The following is a 21,365-nucleotide window of genomic DNA, read 5'->3' on the forward strand; positions in this document are numbered from 1 at the left end:
CTTATATAAAATAAGCAATGTGGTGTTGGGTTTAGAAACAGCTGAATTTTACTTCAGGAAGCAGAGTAGCCTGCTTATCAAAAAAGGAAGACCTGTACCTTTCTCAAGGCATGATTCAGAATGTCCATACAGCATTCAGAATCAACAGTCAGCTTTTCTAACATGCCAAGAGTTTACAATAGTTTTTAGCTGGGATCTCCTATAGACATATAAGGTGAAAAACAGGTGAGCTAGGATCCTGAGCACATTGCACCTGAATTTCATAATTCCAATGAATAAGCTGCACTGAATATTATAAACCCTTTATGATCTATATATTCAGCTCCTTTGGTTTTTATATTTTATTATTTACTTATTTATTTATTGGTAAGGGTAATTGAAGTTGAGGGCACTCAATTACTGAACATCCCCAGAGCATTTTACTTTTATTCAGCTCCTCTTTTGACTTAAACAGTTTACCTTATTTTGTCTTCAATAAAGGCATCACATATATGATATTATAGCAAAGTCAAAACAAAATACTTTCTATAATAAAGAGGGCAGAAAGAGGGAATCAATATAAAGATTTAAAAAGAAATCATATGACAAAATAAGATCAACTGAAATGATAATAATTATTAAGATCCAGACTCTCAATTTATTAACAATTTTATGTGCAATTTATATATCTAGATGCAAAAGGAATATTACAAAATAAGGGAAAATATATGCTGATCATAATTATGGCAGATATGACTACTAGTAACGTTAGACAAGATACAAACAGAGCACATTCATTCACTGAGTTCTCATTATGAGTTATGTGTCCTTTGAGATTCTGGGATATAGCACTGTGTGCATTTTATATAGTTGTGGGCAACAAATATCTATTTAATAAAAATACATGAATTAAAAAAAAACAGAACCCCTGTTTAGTAAACATCCTAAGTATGGGATATAAAGATGAATATGTTACGACTTCATATAAAATTATAATAACTAATGTTTATTAAGAGCTCACTATAAGCTAAGGCCAATCATAAGCATTTCCCAATTTATAATCATTTTGAGGTAGAGATGAGGAGGAGGAGAAAGATTATATAGAAAAGGAAACTAAGGCTTGTCCAGGGTCACATGAGTAATAAGTAGAAGAGACAGAATTTTGACCTTTATCTTTTAAAATATCCTGTCCCTCTAAAATGACTTAAACAGGCAACATAAAATAATCATTAATACTGTAGTAGAACACTGTTTTATTCAGCTTTTCTATTCCTCATAATTTCAGTGTATCAGACCAGGGCCGTCTCCCTGGCCTGCAAGCCAGGGGTTTTCTTTTGTACATTTGTGAGTGCTTGAGAAATTAAAAAGAAACACTTTATGATGTAAAAATTATATGACCATATGGACGTAATATCCTCATCTTTTCTTTTGGCTTGCAAAGCTTCAAATATGCACTCTCTGACCTTTAACAGAAAATATCTGGCTAACCTTGAACTAGACTGTGATGCCCCTCAGCAATGTGAGCGATGCACAGGCCATACTGATGTACAAAAAATGTACCTTTAGCAAATAGATACAGCCCAGCATAATTTCTGAGAACTATTTTCTTGCACTTCAGTGCAAAGAGCTGAAGCAACTAGAAAACAGAAGCAAAAATTAAAATGTTACTAATATGTTGGACTGAGTTCAATGTAAAAACAAATTTCATCCTCAAGAATTTCTTCACACAATTGATGAAAATTCCAGAAGTTTAATCCATTTTGAATAAATTATTGAAACATGTTTTTTGTCTTTTTAAAATTTCTCTAGTTTCATGTACTTAAACCATGTAGAAAGGGAATATAACATTTGAGATATACACAATTCAATTTGTAACAACTACTTTAGTGTGTATTTATTCATTCATTTATTCACCAACCTATTATTTAATACATTGTGAATGACCTGATTTCCGAACTTACATTATTTCATGTTCTTATTTTCTCACAATTGATATGCAGCACAACATATAATTTGCTGTACACAATAAGTAGAATTCTCCCTAAATTTTGCATTTTATCCATTATGTATTAGTTCAGCCTAAACAAATATTTTTTTAAAGGTTATGGAGAAAACTGAATGAAAATAAACAACTAGTCTAAGGACAGAGGGATATTTGCTCTAAGCCACCACATGGTGTTTTTGGCCAAGATGCAAGAAAGGTTGAAAATTGATCATTAGTCACCTGGGTTATGAAATAAAGCAGCTTTATAAGACTTTTTAATTAAACAAAGTGTAAATTATTTAAATGGAAAGTGTTGTGTTTATAAATTTTATAATAAAAAATGCAAATCTTCATTTTGTGATTTAACTGTACAATAGCAAATATGCTAAGGAATATAGAAAACAAACCATTGACATTTTAACACCATTATTTGAGGTCCAGGACTATTCTAAGTGCACTGAAATACAGAAGTCAAACAAATTTAGATGAGCAAAACACTCAAGAATACATATTAGCAATGATGAACAATACTATTATAACTAAATTAAAAATCAAAAGATACCATTGAAGACATCCTCATATAATTTGGGAATGGGTTTGATTTACAAGGGAAAATCCTATAGTATTACTGAAATATACACTACTCAAATGGAAAACTAATTTTATATTCACAACCAAAGAAACTGTCTTAAAAATCTACTCACCAGTGTTTTTTTTATTAGATACATGATAAAGAAATAATAGTGTTTTCTAGAGGAGCTATTCTATATAGGGGACACTGGAGGTTAAAATTGCCAGGAAGAGTAGTAACATATATAGCAGAAAGGAGTTCCTAAAAGACAGTGTGGTGATTGCCTTCTCCTTTGGTCAGCACAACACTGCTATCTATGAAAGCATGCTCATTTCCCAGAAAGTTGTATGATTTACATGGTATATATTAATGGGGTACCATGTAATGTACAGTATAAGTATATGTAGTGTAAATTGCATAATGTTTAAATCAGGTTAGATATATTTATCTCCTCAAACATTTATTTGTGGAGAAAACTTTGAAAATTCTGTCTTCTACCTTTGGAAATGTGTAGTACATTATTGTTGTTGATCCTCACCATACTGTGCAATAGTACCTCAGAGACTTGCTCCTGTATAACTCAGTCCCCATTACTCAACCTTTCCCCATCATTTCCACTCTAGCCACCAGTTTACTTGCAACTTTTATGATAATAATATTTTTAGATTCCACATATTAGCTGTCTTTCTGAGTCTGACTTATTTCAATTATGATCCCCAATTACATCTACTGTCACAAATTACATGATTTCATTTTTTATGGATGAATCCATTCATAGGTGGATGGATGCTTCTGTTGTTTCCATTTCTTGGCTGAAGTGAGAAGTACTGCAATGAACATGGGAGTGCAGATGTCTCTTCAACACACTGATTTCATTCCCTCTGGTTATATTCCTAGTAGTGAGATTTATGGTTTATATGGTAATTCTATGTGTAATATTTTGAGGAACCACCATACTGTCTTCGTGATAATAGTAATAATTTACATTCCTACCAACAGTGTGCAAGGTTTCCCTTTTTATTCACATACTTGCCATCACTTGTTATCTTTGTCTCTTTGAGAGGAGCCATCCTTACTGGAGTGAGGTGCTAGTTTATTTTGGTTTTGGTTTTCATTTCCCTGCTGATTAGTGACGTTGAGCATCTTTTTCATGTACTTGTGACTATTTTTATGTTTACTTTTGAGAAATGTCTGTTTTGATCTATTGCCCATTTTTAAAATTAGGTTATACTTTGTTGTTGTTGAGTTTTTGGAGTTCCTGATAAATTTTAGACATCAACTCCTTGTCAGATGTATACCTGGCAAGTATTTACTACCATTCTGTAGGTTGTCTTTCACTCTGTTAAAGTTTTTTTTTTTTTTTTGGTTTGGTTTTTTTGTTTGTTTGTTTGTTTTAGCTTTCTTAGAATCATTTTAATATGATGTATTTCCATTTGTGTATTTTTGCTTTGATTTTCTGTGCTTTGGGGGGGCTTATCCATAATATTTCCCATATGTTTCCTCCTGGAAGTTTCGTAGATTCAGGCATTACATTCAAGTCTTTTATCAATTTCGAGTTTATCTTTGTAACTGGTAAGTGATAGAAATCTATCTGCATTCTTCTGCACGTTGATGTCCAAATTTCCCTGCACATTTATTGAAAAGACCATCCTTCCTCCAATGTGTGTTTTTAGCTCCTTTATTGAAATCAATTTGCTGTAGATGAAAATCAGTTTACTTTCTAGACTTTCTATTCTGCTCCATTAGTCTATGTGTTTATGCCAATACCATGCTATTGTGATTACTACAGCTTTGTATTGTGGTTTTTAAATTTTTTATTAGTGCATTCTAGATATACACAATATTGGTGTTCATTATGACATAATTCTAAAAGCATGGAATATCATTTAATCTGATTCAGTCCCCACTCCTTACCTTTTCCTCCCCTCTTCCCTCCCACTGTTTCCCTTCCTCTGCTCTTATGATCTTTCTTCTAGTTGCTTGTGATTTTTTTAATAGTACATTATAGATTTTGAAGTCAGAGCAATACCTTCTGCTTTAATCAAGATAATTTAGGCTATTTACTTTGTTATTTTTTTATATGTGTGAGTGGGGAATCCTAAATAAATTTTAGGATTATTTTATCTACTTGAATATCTACTTCTATAAAGAATGCCATTTATATTTTGATAGAAATTGCATTGACTCTGTAAATTTCTTTGAGTAGTTTTGGATATTTTAACAATATTAATTCTATCTATCAACATGGGATGTCTTTTCTAATTTTTGTGTCTTCTTCATTTTATTTCATTTCATCAATGATTTAATTTTAGAATTTTTTATCTCTGGTTAAATTTATTTCTACATTTTATTGTGGCTATTGTAAATGAGATTTCCTTCTTGAATTCTGTTTTATTTTATTTTGTTTTATTTTATTTGAATTCTGTTTTAGATCATTTGTTTCTGGCTTATAACAAGTCTGCTCATTTTTGTGTGTAGGTTTTATATTCTGTAATTTTGCTGAATTCATTTATTCTAAATTTAACTTATTTTCCAATTTGGATGCCTTTTATTTGTTTATCTTACTTAATTGCTCTGGGTAGCACTTTTATTTCTATGTTGGAAAATATTGAAAATTGGGTATCTTTCACTTGTATTAGATCTTAGAAAATATTCAAAAATATTCAGCTTTCCTCCATTTATCATAATGTTAACTTTTTATGAGTGGTTTTTATTATGTGGAGGCATGTTCTTTATGTTCCTAATTAGTTCAGCATTTTATCATGCAGAGACATTGAATTTTATCAAGTGGTTTTTGCCTGTTAAGATGACCATGAGGTTTTGTCTTTATTCTATTAATGTGGTGTATCAAAGTTTATTGATTTGCAAATATTGGACCATCATTGAATCTCTCTCATGAATCCCACAAGATCATGTTATATAATCTTTTAATGGGCTGTTGTATGTAATTTTCTAGTATTTTTCTTGACAATATGGCTTATATTTTTATCTTTGTTGTATTCTCATTTGGTTTTGCTTTCAAAGTAATTATGGCTTCATACAGTGTATTTGATAGAATTTCTTATTTTGTATTTTTAAAATAGATTAAGGAAAATTGGTATTATCTCTTCTTTAAATGTTTGGTAGAATTTTTATCTATAATTTTGTTTTTAATTATCTTAAGTGTTATAGTCACAGAATTTACAAATGTGTGCTGATGGCACATATTCTTTACTTTAATCCTGCCATCTAATGAGGTGGCAAAACTCGCCACTTCCAATCGAGCACCCACACAGTTTTTCCACAGTTTTTTGTGTTCTTGAATAGCTGTTTAAATTCTATTCTGAATTATAACTTAGTGTGACTTAGACTTTACTTTTGAATTCTTTATTTTCCAACTTGGTATTTTATTATGCTGACTTTTAAAAATATCAGAATTTATATATCCACTATAAAATGTGAGAAGTATTAAATATCCTTAATATTATACATAAACCATATTGAAATGCCTTTTAATAAGGAAAAGCCAGTGTTTTAGATATACTAATTCCAATTAAATTGGCATGGTCAACAAAAATGTATAGCAGTCACTGCTTCCTTAACTTCAGCCATTGTCTTCAATAGGCGAATGACCAGAAATTCAAAAGTATGAATTTTGCTCAGTGTTGAGAACAGTGGAGGGATTTTCCCCTGCATTAAAACATATTCACATACCCAATTATGTTAACCTAACTACAAAACCAGCTTTCAGATGACAGTCACCATTTTTGTGAAAAGTTGAACATTACTAATAAAGTCCAACCATATCTTTAGAAAGGGAAAACAGTGATAATATTTACTGATCTGGGATTACTACCAATTTTTTTTTTAAAGATCGCATTCATTTAATTACAAACCAATTTTACTTAATTTAGGGCTACCCAGGAAAAATATTCTGTTAGCCATTCATGATTTAAATTCTGGTGTATTATAGCATTTAAATTATGGTCCACACAAAAAGACCAAGAGACATTTCTATTTTGTAATAAATAAGGTGGTGACTGCTACTCATTACTTACTTTCTTGAGGTAAGCTATTAAGTCTGCCCTTTCTCCCTCCTTCTTAATGCCAGGAAATATCGATTTTATTCCAGGGATGAACTTTTTGGGTTTTCTGATACTCTATAGTCCCAGGCCAGGCCTTTGTTCTTATTGACATCAGTGTAAGAAAATACAACAGCCTGACCAGCTTCTGACCATGGAGACCTGTTCCATTTTGTGCTTGCTTCCCTTTTCCATGGTGTGGCACCTTGCCTTGCTCCACATCACGTTTTAATTCACTGTTTCTTCACTAGGGCAAGGAAAGTTCCCACTCAGAAGTCAGATGTCCTGCTGGCTCATGCTTCATAGAATTTAGTAGTGAAGCCATCTGGCTCCACCCTTTCCTTTAGTGGCAGATTTTTACTATAGGTTAAATATTTTACTTGTTAGTCTGTTCACATTTTCTAATTCTTTATGTTTGAGTCTTAGCAAGTATGTATGTCTGAAAATTTATTCATTTCTTCTATATTACTGATAATCATCTCTGATCTTTTGTATTTCTTTGCTGCCATAAATACAACATATAAAATCATCTTTGAACCAGTTGCATTGGCACATGCCTGTAATCTCAGCAGTTTGGGAAGCTAAGGAAGGAGGATAGAGGGTTCAAAACTAGCCTCAGCAACTGAGAGAGGTCCTAAGCAACTCACGGAGACGCCGTCTCTAAATAAAATACAACAAACGGCTGGAGATGTGGTTCAGTGGTTAAGTGTCTCTGGTTCAATCCCTGATACCAGAAAAAAAAAATCATCCATGATTTTATTTCTTTGAGTGTTCTGTTCTTAGTATAGCTAAAGGTTTGTCCATTTTCTTTATCCTTTTGAAAAATTGGATAATTTTATCCTTTTGAAAAACTAGTTCTTTGTTTCATTGATCTTTTGTATTATCTTTTAATTTTCTATTTAATTTATTTTTGCTCTGATCTTTATTATTTCTTCTGCTAATTTTGGGTATAGTTTATTCTTGTTTTTCTAGTTCCTTGAGATACAGTGATAGTTTTTTGATATGAAATCTTTATAGTTTTTGGTATAAGCATTAATTTTTCCAGAATTTCCTCTTAGTTCTGCCTTTGCTATAATCTGTAAGTTTTGCATATTGTCTCCATTTTCATTTGTTTCAATCTTTTATTTCTCCCTTAATTTTGTGATTTATTAGGTGTTCAAAATTAAATTGTTTAATTTGCATTTATTTATATAGTTTTCAAAATTTGTAATTAGTTTCTAACTATTGCATTTAGTCAGGAAAGATGCTCGATATAATTTCAATTTTCTAAAAATTATTGAGACTTGTTTTGTATTCTATTATATTGTCTGTCCTGGAGGATGTTCCAGGTGCTGATGAAAAAAGTATGTATTCACCTGCTGTTGGATGGAATGTTCTGTAAATGATTCTTTGGTCCATTTTATTTAAGGTGCATTTAACTCTGCATGATCTGTCCATTGCTGATAGTACGGGATTGAAATCCATGACTATTAGTGTATTGGAATTTATCTTTCCCTTTAGTTCTGCTAATACTTTCTTTTTTTCTAAGAAATAAAATTTTTAATAATTGTATTTTTGTACAGTATAAATTCATTACATATGTCTGGTACATTCTGAAATTGTAAAATCTTTTGATTTTGTTTGTATTTTTTTCTTACTTTTGGAAAGAATAATATTTTTTACTTCATAAAACCAATGATTTCCATAATTTTAAGGGAATTTTCTAATTTAAATGCACCTTTAAAATTTTGAAGTAGTGTCAGAATAAAGAGTAGTTACAAAGAGTATAGAGTTCTATTTATATACCACTTGTTTACACTTTACAAATCACCATGATACATGTCACAATCAAGAAACTAACATCAATGCATTGCTGTTAGGCAGACTCCAATTTTTATTTGAATTTAACTACATTTTCCTTAATGCCCATTTTTTTCTGTTCCAGAAATCCATCCAAGATATCATGTTGCATTTATTTTTATGTCTTTTAGCTTTCATGCAACTGTGATAGATTCCATTTACCTTGTTTTTGATGACTTTGACGATTCTGAAGGATACTGTTTGGGTTATTTGGAGATAGCCTTTTAAATCAAATATGTGTGATATTTTCCTCATGGCTAGACTGGGGGTTTGAGTTTTGGGGATGAATATCACAGAAATGACTTGTTATTCTCAATATATAGAGTGAACATGCCATTAATATGACTTACATATGATTTGATCTAATGAAATTAGTAATTAAAGATTTGCATAGTGGAAAAGCACAATACATATATTTGGAAGTGCAAGGATAAATTGGATAGTTTTTTTGAGTTGTGTTATTTTATTTTTTATTTAATTTTATATGTGACAACGGAATGTATTACAATTCTTATTACACATAGAGCACAATTTTTTTTATCTCTAGTTGGATACAAAGTATATTCACCAATTTGTGTCTCATACATGTACTTTGGATAATAATGTCCACCACCATTTCTAACCCCATGCCCCCTCCCTTCCCCTCCCAACCCTCTGCCCTATCTAGAGTTCATCTATTCCTCCCATGTTCCCTCTCCCTACCCCACTATGAATTAGCATCCTTTTATTAGAGAAAACATTCAGCATTTGTTTTTTGGGGATTGGCTAACTTCACTTAGCATTATCTTCTCTAACTCCATCCATTTACCTGCAAATTTCATGATATTATTCTCTTTTATTGCTGAGTAATATTCCATTGTGTATATATGCCACATTTTTTTTATCCATTCATCTTTTGAAGGGCATATAGGTTGATTCTACAGTTTAGCTATTGTGCTGCTATAAACATCAGTGTGGTTGTGTTCCTGTACTATGATGTTTTTAAGTCTTTTATTGGGTGCATATATATTTAGCTTGTAGGAGGGTTGATGGAAGCATTCTCTTTGCAGACTGGTCTAATGCAGTTCCAGTGACTTAGTCATAGTACTGGAAGTAGGGATATAAACTTTCTCTACTACTAGATTTCATCATGGTGGCATCTACTGGGTTTCAAGTCTCAAATGTGGACTTAATTCTCTCTCTGTTCTCCAATTGTGAAGAACCTTTCTCTCTCCTGGTATGCTAAGAGTTGGGATACAGTAATATAGGCAAATCTTTCCTTCCTTTCTTCTTCATTGCAGTTTTTCATTTCATTATACTAATAACAAACAGTCTCTCACTTGATTTTCTTAGCTCTTGTGCATGAATAGTTTTCAATTTGATTTATCTATTGGGTGAGATACATGGAGGATTTTATTCTGCCACCATCTTGCTCCACCCACCTCATTCCTCTTATCTCCTGTAGTACACAGACTAGAGCCACAAATTAATACATAATGTGCATTAAAAACATTATATTTTTTAAAATACATATTGTCTCCCAGATTTCAAACACTGCATTACAGGCTATAAAATACAATTTATGATGATTTTGAACAAAAAGTCTCCTGATGTATAATATAAAATTATGGCATGTTTTCTCATTTGTAATAGAATATTCACCTTAGTGAAGTTTTTAAAAGTTCCTTTACTTTAGTCAAGTCATCATAAATCTACCACAAAATGTAAACATTATAAACAAGTGGTTATAAATTCTTGTGCTGACAGCAGTTTTTCTCCTCTATCAAGTAGATTATCAAAATATAAACACAAAATCTAAAATCAATTTAATTTTCTATTTGTTGTAGAAAATGAGTATTAGGAATAGCCTTTCATATATAGGAATACACACACACACACACACATACACATACATGCACAGTCTCTGTAATAGGTTCTGAACAAAAGATTAAAGTTAGTAGAATCACAGACTCTGAGTCAAAGTCATGGAATGTTGCATCTTGGAGATAATCTAGTCTAGGTGTGAAAAAAGGTCATCCTTTCCGCTAAATGTGGTTATACAACTTTCCTTCAACCCCTACAGTGTTTTGAAACCACATGTAAATGCTTTCAAGAGTAATATTTTCTTCAATTTTCCTTAGTTCCCACCATGATTGTTGTTAACCTCATGTTTGCAACTCCATAAACATGGGGGTTTCTTTCTCTTAAGCAACCCAAATCCCTGAAACACAAAGAAATAAACACAGAAGATTAAGCTTTTGCCACAAGTTTGTAACTAGCTAGCAAGAGTTAAGATTACTATTAATGTCTCATGACCCATAAGAGTTTTTTATGACATGAATAATAATAAAGATAATATTGCTTTCCATTCATTATATTGTGTCATGTAACATTATAACTGCTGTATGGACATTATTTCCTTTATGTCTTTCAACAACTTTGAACTTGATTTTAATATCTTCATCTTATAGAGAAGGAAGCCAAGATTTGAAGGGCAAAGTAGCTTGTATACAATTGCCACTGTGTTTATAATGGCACCTCTCAGCTGCCTCTCCTATTCATTATGTTAATTTGTATAGCATTGATCCCCAAATAGTACAGTTTGGTAATCTTTATTCTGTATGCTCAAAGTGTTTAGAAAATTATTTAGGATTATACTTGAAGTTAATGTGTTACATCTCTCTAAAATGTGGAGGCATAAAAGGAAATAATATTTTTAAGTGCTTATTATAGGCAAGTTATATGGGGTAGGTTATTTATACACCATGTAATGTGTTCCAGTAAGCTGATAACATATTTATAATTATCTGGTCTTAGCTAGAAGGTAAAGCACAGTAAAGTAATATAATTTGCTCAAGGTGGCCCTGTGAGTAAATAGTAATATTAGAATTTGAACCGAGGTCTTTTATCTCTAAAACCCTCACTTTTTATGCCAGTGTTTTAAAATACAATTTCAAAATTCTCTGCCTAGTTACTAACTTAAGTACTTGACATTAAAATTAGCTATGCAAGTACAATATTTATGTTAATATAATGTCAGGCAAATTAATTAAATGGCTGCTTTCTATAACTTTTATAACTTTTATTATTTGTAGTAATGGTCTTTAGAATTTGGTAGTGTCAACTGCAATACATAAGGCATATCAATGAAACTATATTTAGGTATCAAAAAACGCTCAAATTGTTTTCATTTAGAAACTGTAACATTTTTAGAATTATAAGACTCCAAATAATAAAAATATTCCTTTTACAAAAACTGGGATTATTGGGCTCGGGTTGTGGCTCAGAGGTAGAGCACTCATCTACCATGCGTGAAATACTGGGTTTGATCCTCAGCACCACATAAAAATAAAATAAAGATATTGTATACACCTGTAACTAAAAAATAAATATTTTTTTAAAATGAAATCATATACTTTCTAACTCAGCTACAGTTCGAAAGGGTATACAAACAACCTTTTTCCTATAAAAATAATTTAACTGAAGTGAAAATTTCTGCTCTGGAAAAGCCTTTTAGCACTTATATATTTCAGCATTATCTGTCAAAGTCAGTATTTCCTGGGAATTTTGGCTTTCATAGTACTATAATTTTGAAAAAAAATATAAGTGTAATATTTGGAATATATCTCAACACTCAGAAGTTCAAAACTAAAATTTTTCAAGTATAAATTAATAATAAAATATACAATAGTTTCATGCAATCAATTCCTTATTGGACTGTTATTTACTGAGCATCTGGCATTACTCTAATCAGTATCAAAACAAAGTGCGAGTTTTCAAGAAGATTAAATTGTAATGGAATAGAGGAGACAATAAACTATTAATTCCTTGTTATATAATATGTCAGTGGGTGATGAGTATCATGGAAGACAAGTTATCATAATGAGACCAGAGAGCTAGGGATGTAACTCATGTGTACATGTTGACAGTCAAGGGAGGTGTCCAAGCACAAATAAAATTTGGAAATCCTTCAGTGTGTGTATAATTTTTAAATATAAAGACTAGATAAAATAAACTTAAAATGGTGTAAGTGGGAAAAAAAGTCAAAGGACTAATTCGGGGTTCTGTAATGCTTAGATATTGGGGAATTAAGGAGGAATAGAAATTAAAGTAGGAGGAGTCAGGAGACTTGCCCAGCAGGTGTGATTTTACCCCCAGCCAAGTAGAAAACAAGTAGAAAAAGAATAAGGAAAATAAAAATTGGGAGAAAAGAAAGGAAGAATAAAGTGATCAAGGAAATGCTTTCTGCAGTGGTGACATTCCAACAGAGACTGGCACATAGTTGGAGAGATCAGTGAAAATAATCAGCGGGGAGAGAATTCCAGGCAGAGAGAACAAATAAGCTTAAGGATCTGTGAATATTATAATCAACAAAAAATCTCCTTATAGATCTTGTAGGGGGCAAAGTTGACAAGGCAAATGAATAATAATGAAGAACCAAGGAGAAAAATTAATGAGGAAAAATGTGTATGGAATAGGTGAAGAATGATGAGGTTGAACTTTAGATAGGATGCTCCCAAAAGATCTCTCCAGAGGGATCTTGAAAATGGCATTGAAATAAAGACCTAAAGGACACAAAGATGACAACCATGATTATATGTGGGGGAAAATGTGTTCTACTTGAAGGAGTCAGCAAGCATAAGGGCCTGAGGCAGAGACAACAGCTGGGTATATTTTCTGAAAATCAAGAAACCCATGTGCTAGGCTGGAGTGAGCAAAGGGGAGTAAAGTAGGAAATGACATCAAACATGCAACACAGATAGAAGGTGTAGGGCCCGGAGGGTATTACAAGCAGCTTTTCTTTTCCTCTGAGTGAGATCAAAAGCCATTTAGGTCATATCATACAACTTAATTTTATAAGAATCAATCTGGTTGCTGTGCTGGAAATAGTCTGAGATGGAATAAAGGAAGAAATACGAAGGCTGGTTAGATGCATATCCCGACAATCAAGTCAGAGACGCCTGTGTGAAAGTTATAGATGTTGAGAGTTGTTGGGTTCTGGATACATTATCAAATAGTATCAATGAAGTTCTCATGAACTGTGTGTGGGGAGTCAGATATATGAGAATCACAGATGAATTTTAAATTTTTTCTAAACAATTAGAAGAATGAAATCACTATTTACTCTCATGGGAAATATTCTGTTGAGAATAGTTCTGTGGGTAGAAAAGGGAGTTCCATAAGGGCATGTTTGCAATACCTTTGGATACCCAAGCACAAATGTTAAGTAAACTCTGTGTGTGTGTGTGTGTGTGTGTGTGTGTGTGTGTGTGTGTGTATGTGTGTATGTACAGGCATGCATGTGTGCATGTTGACAGTCAAGGGAAATGTCCAGGCACAAATAAAATTTGGAGATCCCTCAGTGTGTGTACAGCTTTTAAATATAAAGACTATATGAAATAAACTTGGAAATGGTATAGATGGGGAAAGAAAAAATTAAAAGAACTAATCTGGGGTTCTGTAGTATTTAACTATTGAAGAATTAAGGAGGAATAGAAATTAAAGTAGGAGGAGTCAAATAAAAATTATTTTTAGCAGAAGCAAATAATTGACTATATCAAACAGTGCTTATAAAGTAGAAGAGGACTAGGGATTTATTAATAAATTAACAATGCAGAAGTCATTAGCTATCTCACAATTGCATTTTTGCCAGTGGTAGGAAGACAACCTTGATTTGAAAACCTGAAGAGAGAATGGGTTTTGTTGCAGAATAGAACAATAATGGTATGGTACCTACAAGGGGAAAGAGGTTAAGAAAGATGCGTTAATTTCTTCCTTTAAAAAAAACTTTGGAGAAATATCAGTATGTTTGGATGCTATAGATGCAAAAGGGAGAGACTGACCTTTGACTAGAGTGAAGATAGTTCATTTATAGTAAAAAGATGGGAGGTAACGTGTACTTTGAGGAATCAAGAGCTATTGTGTTAGTGTAAAAGGATGAGGTCCTTGAGGAATAGACTGTGAGATCAAGTTAAATGCAGACAATGTTTTTTTTTTTTTTTTTTAAATAAATGACCTTGGAATCAAATGCAGTAGAAGGAGTGAGAATAGACAAGGGGTGATTCAGACTCTGATACAGGTCCATCAACTGTCCTGCCCAAACCAAAAGGCTCTCTGAAGCTAGGACAGTATGTCAGGGTATCTGGAGTTGTCTCAGGATGGTCACTCAATGATACTTCATTGACTGAGTCCTGCCCCAGGAAGCACCCTTTGGGGTGAAGAGCTTCTATTTACAAAAGTAGTCCCCGAAGGGCTGAGGGCCAAAGGCTGTTTGTCATCAGAATCCCCAATAGTGGGTGCAATGAGTCCTTCATTAAACGAGAATGTAGAGCACATTTCAGTGTTCTACTAGGTGGTACATGTATAACTTGTTTTCGGATTACTTCTTTTTTCTCTATGAAATGGAAGGGAAGAATCTGGCAGGAGGTATTGGAAGAAAGTGGTTATAATGTTATTGTCCAGAATCAAGAGAAAATGGACTCCATAAATGTATCGGGGTTACCAGGCAGCACAAACGGACTGCCTGAGCCTCATAGTCATGAATTTAGAATCAAACTGTCCATCATTGTTGATGTTTTTCTCCATCCATATTCACTTGCACAAATCAAAGCAGAATACACATATAGTCCAATTTAACTAAGGCTTAAGTTGTGCTGGAGGAAAAAGTGTTAAGTGAGATAAGGAGCCAGGGTTGTAGGCAAGGAAGTAATTATTTAAGAATTACAATTAGAAAATGCTGAAGAGGGTAGTTAGGCTCAAAAGCATGAGAGATAATCAACAAGATCTATGAGTTACAGGAGTTGTACCAAATAACTTGCTGGGTTTTTATTTTTCTTCAGTACTGGGCATTGAATTCAGGATCTCTTGAGCTCTAAACTACATCCCCAGGCCATTTTAAAAATATTTTATTTTGAGACAGCATCTTGCTAAGTTGCCCAGACTGATCTTGAACTTGAGATCCTCCTGTTCTAAGCCCCTAAATGAGATTACAAGCATGCACCACCACATACAGCAAGCTTGTATTTACTAAATAACACCCTTTTCTCCTTCTCTATGGGTCAATGATACTCAAATCTCTGTACATGCTTAAGTATTTGTATGATACATTTTGCAGTGCTTACCTTCAAACTTTTGTAAGATTTAATGAATAACACTAATGTTAATTTGAAAAAAAAAGTCATTATTTGGAAAAAAGTGAACTTAAAAGTAAATAAATAGGGATTATTGATGCACTTTTCTGTAAAGAAGAAGAAATTTTGTCAAAAGAGGTTTAGGACCTCTGCCAACACTCACAGTCTATCTTCATATTAAGTAAACACATTTACATACACTCCTGCATTTGAGATGATTTTATCATATATTCATTATTGAAGTAGATTTTGTAATGCACAAAGTACCAAAGAAAAGACCTAGGATCAGAAAGATTTTGATCACAATCTTTGGACAATTTTTCTTTTTACAAAAGCAATTACAATTTGATGTTTAACTTACAATGTGCTTAAAGTGTTACTGTCAAGGCAAACATCATCCAGTGTGCTTTGGTTTCTCTGTATATTCAGTGAACCATTGGCTGAATAATTCACATCTGATAATATGTAAAGTGAAAATAGCAAGTCATTTCAAAAGATTACTTATCTGACCTGTTATATATAACCAAGGGAAAAATAAGACTGAAAAAAGTTCCATTACAACTTGTCATTACCTCTTGTAGATTTACCTTACCATATCCCAGTTACATCTTAATTCAATTCTTACCTTTATATAAAAGATTTTATTTTAGATACCTGTAATTAGCCTACCTGATATTCTTTAGAGAGAAATTTTATTAAATAATTAACATTTTTAAGGGTGATATCATGTCCCATTTACAGATGACTTACAACAAATATTTAAAAGAATTGTAATATTATTTAATGTGGTATAATAGAAAATTACAAAGAAATAATTTTATTTCTAAACTAAGAATGTCAGAATAACTTGGGAGAGGGGGTTGCAAAACAACAACGACAAAACAAAAAAACAACAAAATAAACAATCTTTCACGTTCCAAAACTGAAATAGTTATCTAGAAGGCTGAAATCCTTCCTGGCCAGGTGGTTTTTATTCTTAGTACTCACCCTTAGTGAATTTCAGTGTCCCCTTCAATAAATGGGTATAATAATACCTGTCTGTCTTGCTGATAAATTGATCATAGACTCATTTGTTCAAAATTGCCAATAAAAATCACAAAGCTTCATATTCCCATGGTTTTCAGTCTAGGTACAATTCAACAACTTTAGAAACTATTATTAAGGATCTTGCTTGTTTAGAATGAGTTCTGACCATCTTCACATGCACACAAATGACTGTAGACTAGAAAGTGCTAATTTAATTCTTTCTCAGTATAAATGTAAGAATTATGTTTTCTCTATTTGTCACTATTTTCCTACCTTTTTGTTTTTCATCTGTTAGAATTGTTTCTTAAAAAGATATTCTTATGAAGATTATTTCTAATTCCTAAAACCAACTTGGTCTAACTTCCAAATGCTTGAACTGCTTTCACCCTAATGTTTTTCTAAAACCTGGAATCAATCACATTATATTTGATTTGCCAATTCACTAATTTAAAAAATTGCATACACAAAGCTTTTCAAATAAGTTTGCTTTTCAAATAAAATTTAGTAATCTTTAGGATTGGAGATGTTGTTCAGTGGTAGAGTGTTTGCCTAAAATGTGTGACTGTGTGATCTCCACACTGAAGAAGGAGGAGGGAAAAAAAATTTAAATTTAAAAAATGAAATTTTAAACAGGATTATTTAAATTTCAAGGTGCCTCTCATAGTGTAGACAGTAGCTATTTCAATTATTTTCTTTATTTCCCACCCCTTTTCCCTTTTTTAACATTGTCAAATTTTAATATTTCTGAATGAAGTCTAACCAATTTGTATTACATAGTATTTGCATGTATGCAAAAAAGAAAAATAAATCTGTCAATGACCCAAATAATCTTGATGATAATCAACAGCAGCAACAAATACAACTGATGAAAAATCTCAATATGCATTAATTTTGGAAGTGAGGCAGCAAATATCAAGGCATTATTAGGAAAAGTGTCGGTTGTAGAAATCATATAAGTTAAAGTTCCAAGCGCCATGCTCACTTCCTCAATCCTATAGGTGTTAGTGATTAAGCTAAATAGAACTCAAGTTCCTGGTACTTAGTTTAATGTGATTTTTCATTTTCAGTGTTTTATTTTTTGTAAAAATTCAAACTCAATCTTGTGAGGAAGTCTAGAGTTTCCACTAAATTATATGTGTATTTACAGCACTTTTAAAGTAGAGGATGAGGTGCTAAGGCCTGGAGCATTGGCAGTGAAAGCTCATTAGCATCCCCTACAGAATAACCATGTAGCCAAACACAAGTCAAAAATGAGCCCCCACCTTCCCATTCCTCCATCTAACTAACTCCTATAACCTACATTGTCACTCATTCAGAACAGATTTAAGATTAGGAAATACAAGTCGTCCAGGACACACATGAACCATATCACTCCTGACTGCATGACATTTACCCTCTTGCTTTGACTTTTCCTTTCACTCCTCCACAGTAACTGAACCAACTTGTATTTAACATGTATAAGATCCGAAGACCAAGGTCCCAGATTTCTTATGCAATTTCCTTCTTGCCAGTTTTCTGCACTGTATTTCTAATACTTTTCAATTATTGTTTATAGGTAATGATTTTTGTACAGATATGTATGTGTGTCTAAGTGAAACATTATACCTCTTTAAGGAATCTCATGATGAAGACCTTTCATAAGGGGATTGTGAAGTTGCTCCCCCTAGTGTTATTTTTATAAAGTCTTGCAAGGGAAATACCTTTTAGAGTGTAATATCAGATAAAATTGTGCTGCTCCTGAATTACCAGAAAGTTTTTATCTTACAATAATCATGAATCCTAATACTATAGATACCATTACCTTTGTTTTGAATTCTCCTAAGATTAAATTTTTGAACCAGGTATGGTGGCATGTGCCTATAGTTTCAGCCATCAGGCAGCAAGAAACTCACGGGCAGCATGGGCTTAGCAAGATTCAGTCTAATTAATTAATAAATAAAAATAAATAAATAAAATAAATAAATAAATAGCTCAAGGAAGGAAATAGTAGCAAAAATAAGTCAGGAAGAGAGATAGAAGGGAGGGAGAAAGCGGAAAGTAAAAAAAGAAGAAGGGAAAAACTACAGAATGTAAATTGGTGTGCATGTGTTTGGAGCTCATATGTAGGAGGTATGTATTGGTCACTTGTGGCTATAGTTGTGACAAGCTGAAGCTATGATTGTGTGGGATCATACATCTATTTGGTGACTCATACTCCTCTGAGCTACAGATAGTGGATCCAAGTAAGTATAATTAATTCATATAGCTTTCCTTTATACTTTTTCTGTATCACTAGGACCTAGCATATTTTTCAGGGTGCAATATTCATTGAATAAGGATTTGTTAAATAAGTTGTGATCTGTCTCATATCTGGCTAATATGGCTAAAAGCATACATCTGAATCTATAATCTGTCGTCTAAGGCCTCAGTCACATCATTCATTGCTTAAGTCTTTTAGTTTTCTAGGATGAAAAGGTGCAATAATTCTGTAAGCTAAAGCTCTGTTTACAGCTCCCTATTAAACTCTTGCATGCATTTCATAACTAGGAAGGAAAGGTCAGATCAAAGGCAAGACTTGAAGAGCTCTGACTCTTGATCACAAACTCTTCTGTTGTTTCTCTGTTAGTCATATGCTTTATAATAATCCTAGAGTTTTATTTCAGTAAAAATTCAAATTAGAATTTTACGATTCTTGTTTTGGAATGTGTACCTTTACTCATCCCCCCCCCAGGAACACATATTTTTGGCCTTGTGTAAATTGTAATAAAAAGACTGCATTCAAAAACTTATTCTTGTTTTCATTTCTCTGATACATAAAATATATATCTACTAAGAAGATACTATAAGCAGCCAAACTGCATGTATACCTAGGCTGCTTTCTATTTCCTTTGAAAAGCATATCAAAAGAGGCTTTCTATTCACAATGAGATATAAACAAGTAGCTGAGTTTTCCCATATTTAATCAAGCCACCATGCCTACACCAACCAGGAATTTTTTCACATAAAAATTATGCCTTAGGTTAACTACAATCTTGCCAGGCATGAAAACCACTTGTACATTATAGAAAAAGAGTGTCACTTTTTCTCCCTAGTAAGTAGTTAACAACTCTTCATAAAAGTATTAACTTCTTTGTATTATTGCTGTGTGGCTTTATGTAAGCAAAAAGTTCTGTTCACATTTGAAAAATATTCATTTATTTTGAAATTTTGGGTGCAATAATTCCTAGGAAATAATGACCCAGAAACAATCCTAGAGAAAGTCTTGAATTGTACTTGTATTGACTGTTGATACAAAATAAAGCAATTATAGTTGAATGTGACCTTTTGAATAACTTAGATCTCAAAACATAATTCAGGTCATAATTATTCTACAATTGTTTCTTTTTCTGTGTGTTCAGTGTACTTCAGTTTCCCAAAAGTGGGCATTACTTTAGGACTGTTTTCTATTAAAATATTTTTTAAATACAGTAGATTGGTTTGATGTCATAATATATATACTACATGCATGTATTAGTAATTGTATTGGAATACATATATATTTTTAGAAACCAGTTAAGTTCAGTTAAAATAAATTAATATCCAAGTAGTCTTCCCCAAGATTTATAAATTCAATGAGGAGGAACAAGAAAGAAAAACCAGACAATCCCTGAAGAGATATTAAAGTCCTGTAACACCCATTACCTCATTATATGATTCTGTGTTATAATTCTAGGAGTGAGTTAAAGAAAGTCAAACTGGAAAACTTGTCATGCTTTATCTTCATATTGAAATCATTTTCTGGACAAAAAAAAAAGATAGTCTCTATCCCAAAGAATCAATGCATATGATGCTTACTACAAAAGTTAATGTGGGTCTGAGGCTATAGTTTAGTGGTGGAGTGCTTGCCAAGCGTGTGTGAAGCACTGGGTTCCATCCTCAGAACCACATAAAAAATATATAAATAATAAGATAAAGGTATTGTGTTCATCTATAACTAAAAAAAATTAAAGTTAATTTGTATATTTTTAAATAAGGCTATTTTTCCCCAACAAAAGTAGAACTAGGATTATTCTTTGTTTTGTCTTGCTTCTTTGTAAAACACATACCTATTTTCCATAAATTGTAGAATTTTATACAAAATCCTAAAACATTCTCAAACAATGAATATCTTTCTAAGTATTATTTTGGCATCTTATATTCACTCTTGATGAATTTAAGATCTGATTATAAATTCAACAAATAATTGTTGCCCCTTTCTTAGAAAAAAAAATTACAGAAGGTTTCTATTAGACTATTTAATGCTAGTGATTTATCTTCTTCATATCCATCAAATATATTTTCTTGATTAATTTTATGGTTTATCAGGTTAATAAACATTAAATTGAGACTAACTTATATTGCTGCAAAGTAGTATTTTAACATGGAATAATTAAATGATTTTTAAAAGTCTCTTATACAATTTATGTATAATAGGAGGAATGGCTGAACATTTTCAAGAAGCATTTCTCACCATGGAAACCTGATTTTAGAGACTTAGAATTCTGGAATATATTTATTTATAGAAATTTGAACTCCACAATTTACAAAGCACTATTCTAAAATTCATGCATTTGATTGAAGTAGATCAAGAGAAGGAAAAAGATATACATTATGAGTTATGATTAGATTAGTAAGCAATAATATATCATCCCCTATGAGGCACTTTATTTTTATGAAGTTCTTTCCAAATTGTGCAAATGCAGCATAGTACAAAGGCAGGTAACTGAACCCAGTGCTATACTCCTCATACACACAAGTGTTTCAGTACCTGTAATAGTCCCAGGCTAATCAAAATGGAT

The 21,365-nt window shown here is 32.2% G+C and overlaps 1 protein-coding gene across 3 annotated transcripts in view; it reads left to right on the plus strand.

The window, feature by feature from the left end:
- The window catches only part of Cntn5 (contactin 5), a 1,189,809-nt gene that overhangs the window by 772,479 nt on the left and 395,965 nt on the right, over positions 1–21,365 (plus strand). The gene's annotated exons all lie outside the window — the stretch shown is intronic.

This window comes from Ictidomys tridecemlineatus, chromosome 4 (assembly GCF_052094955.1).
Source record: "Ictidomys tridecemlineatus isolate mIctTri1 chromosome 4, mIctTri1.hap1, whole genome shotgun sequence".
Classification (NCBI taxonomy): domain Eukaryota; kingdom Metazoa; phylum Chordata; class Mammalia; order Rodentia; family Sciuridae; genus Ictidomys; species Ictidomys tridecemlineatus.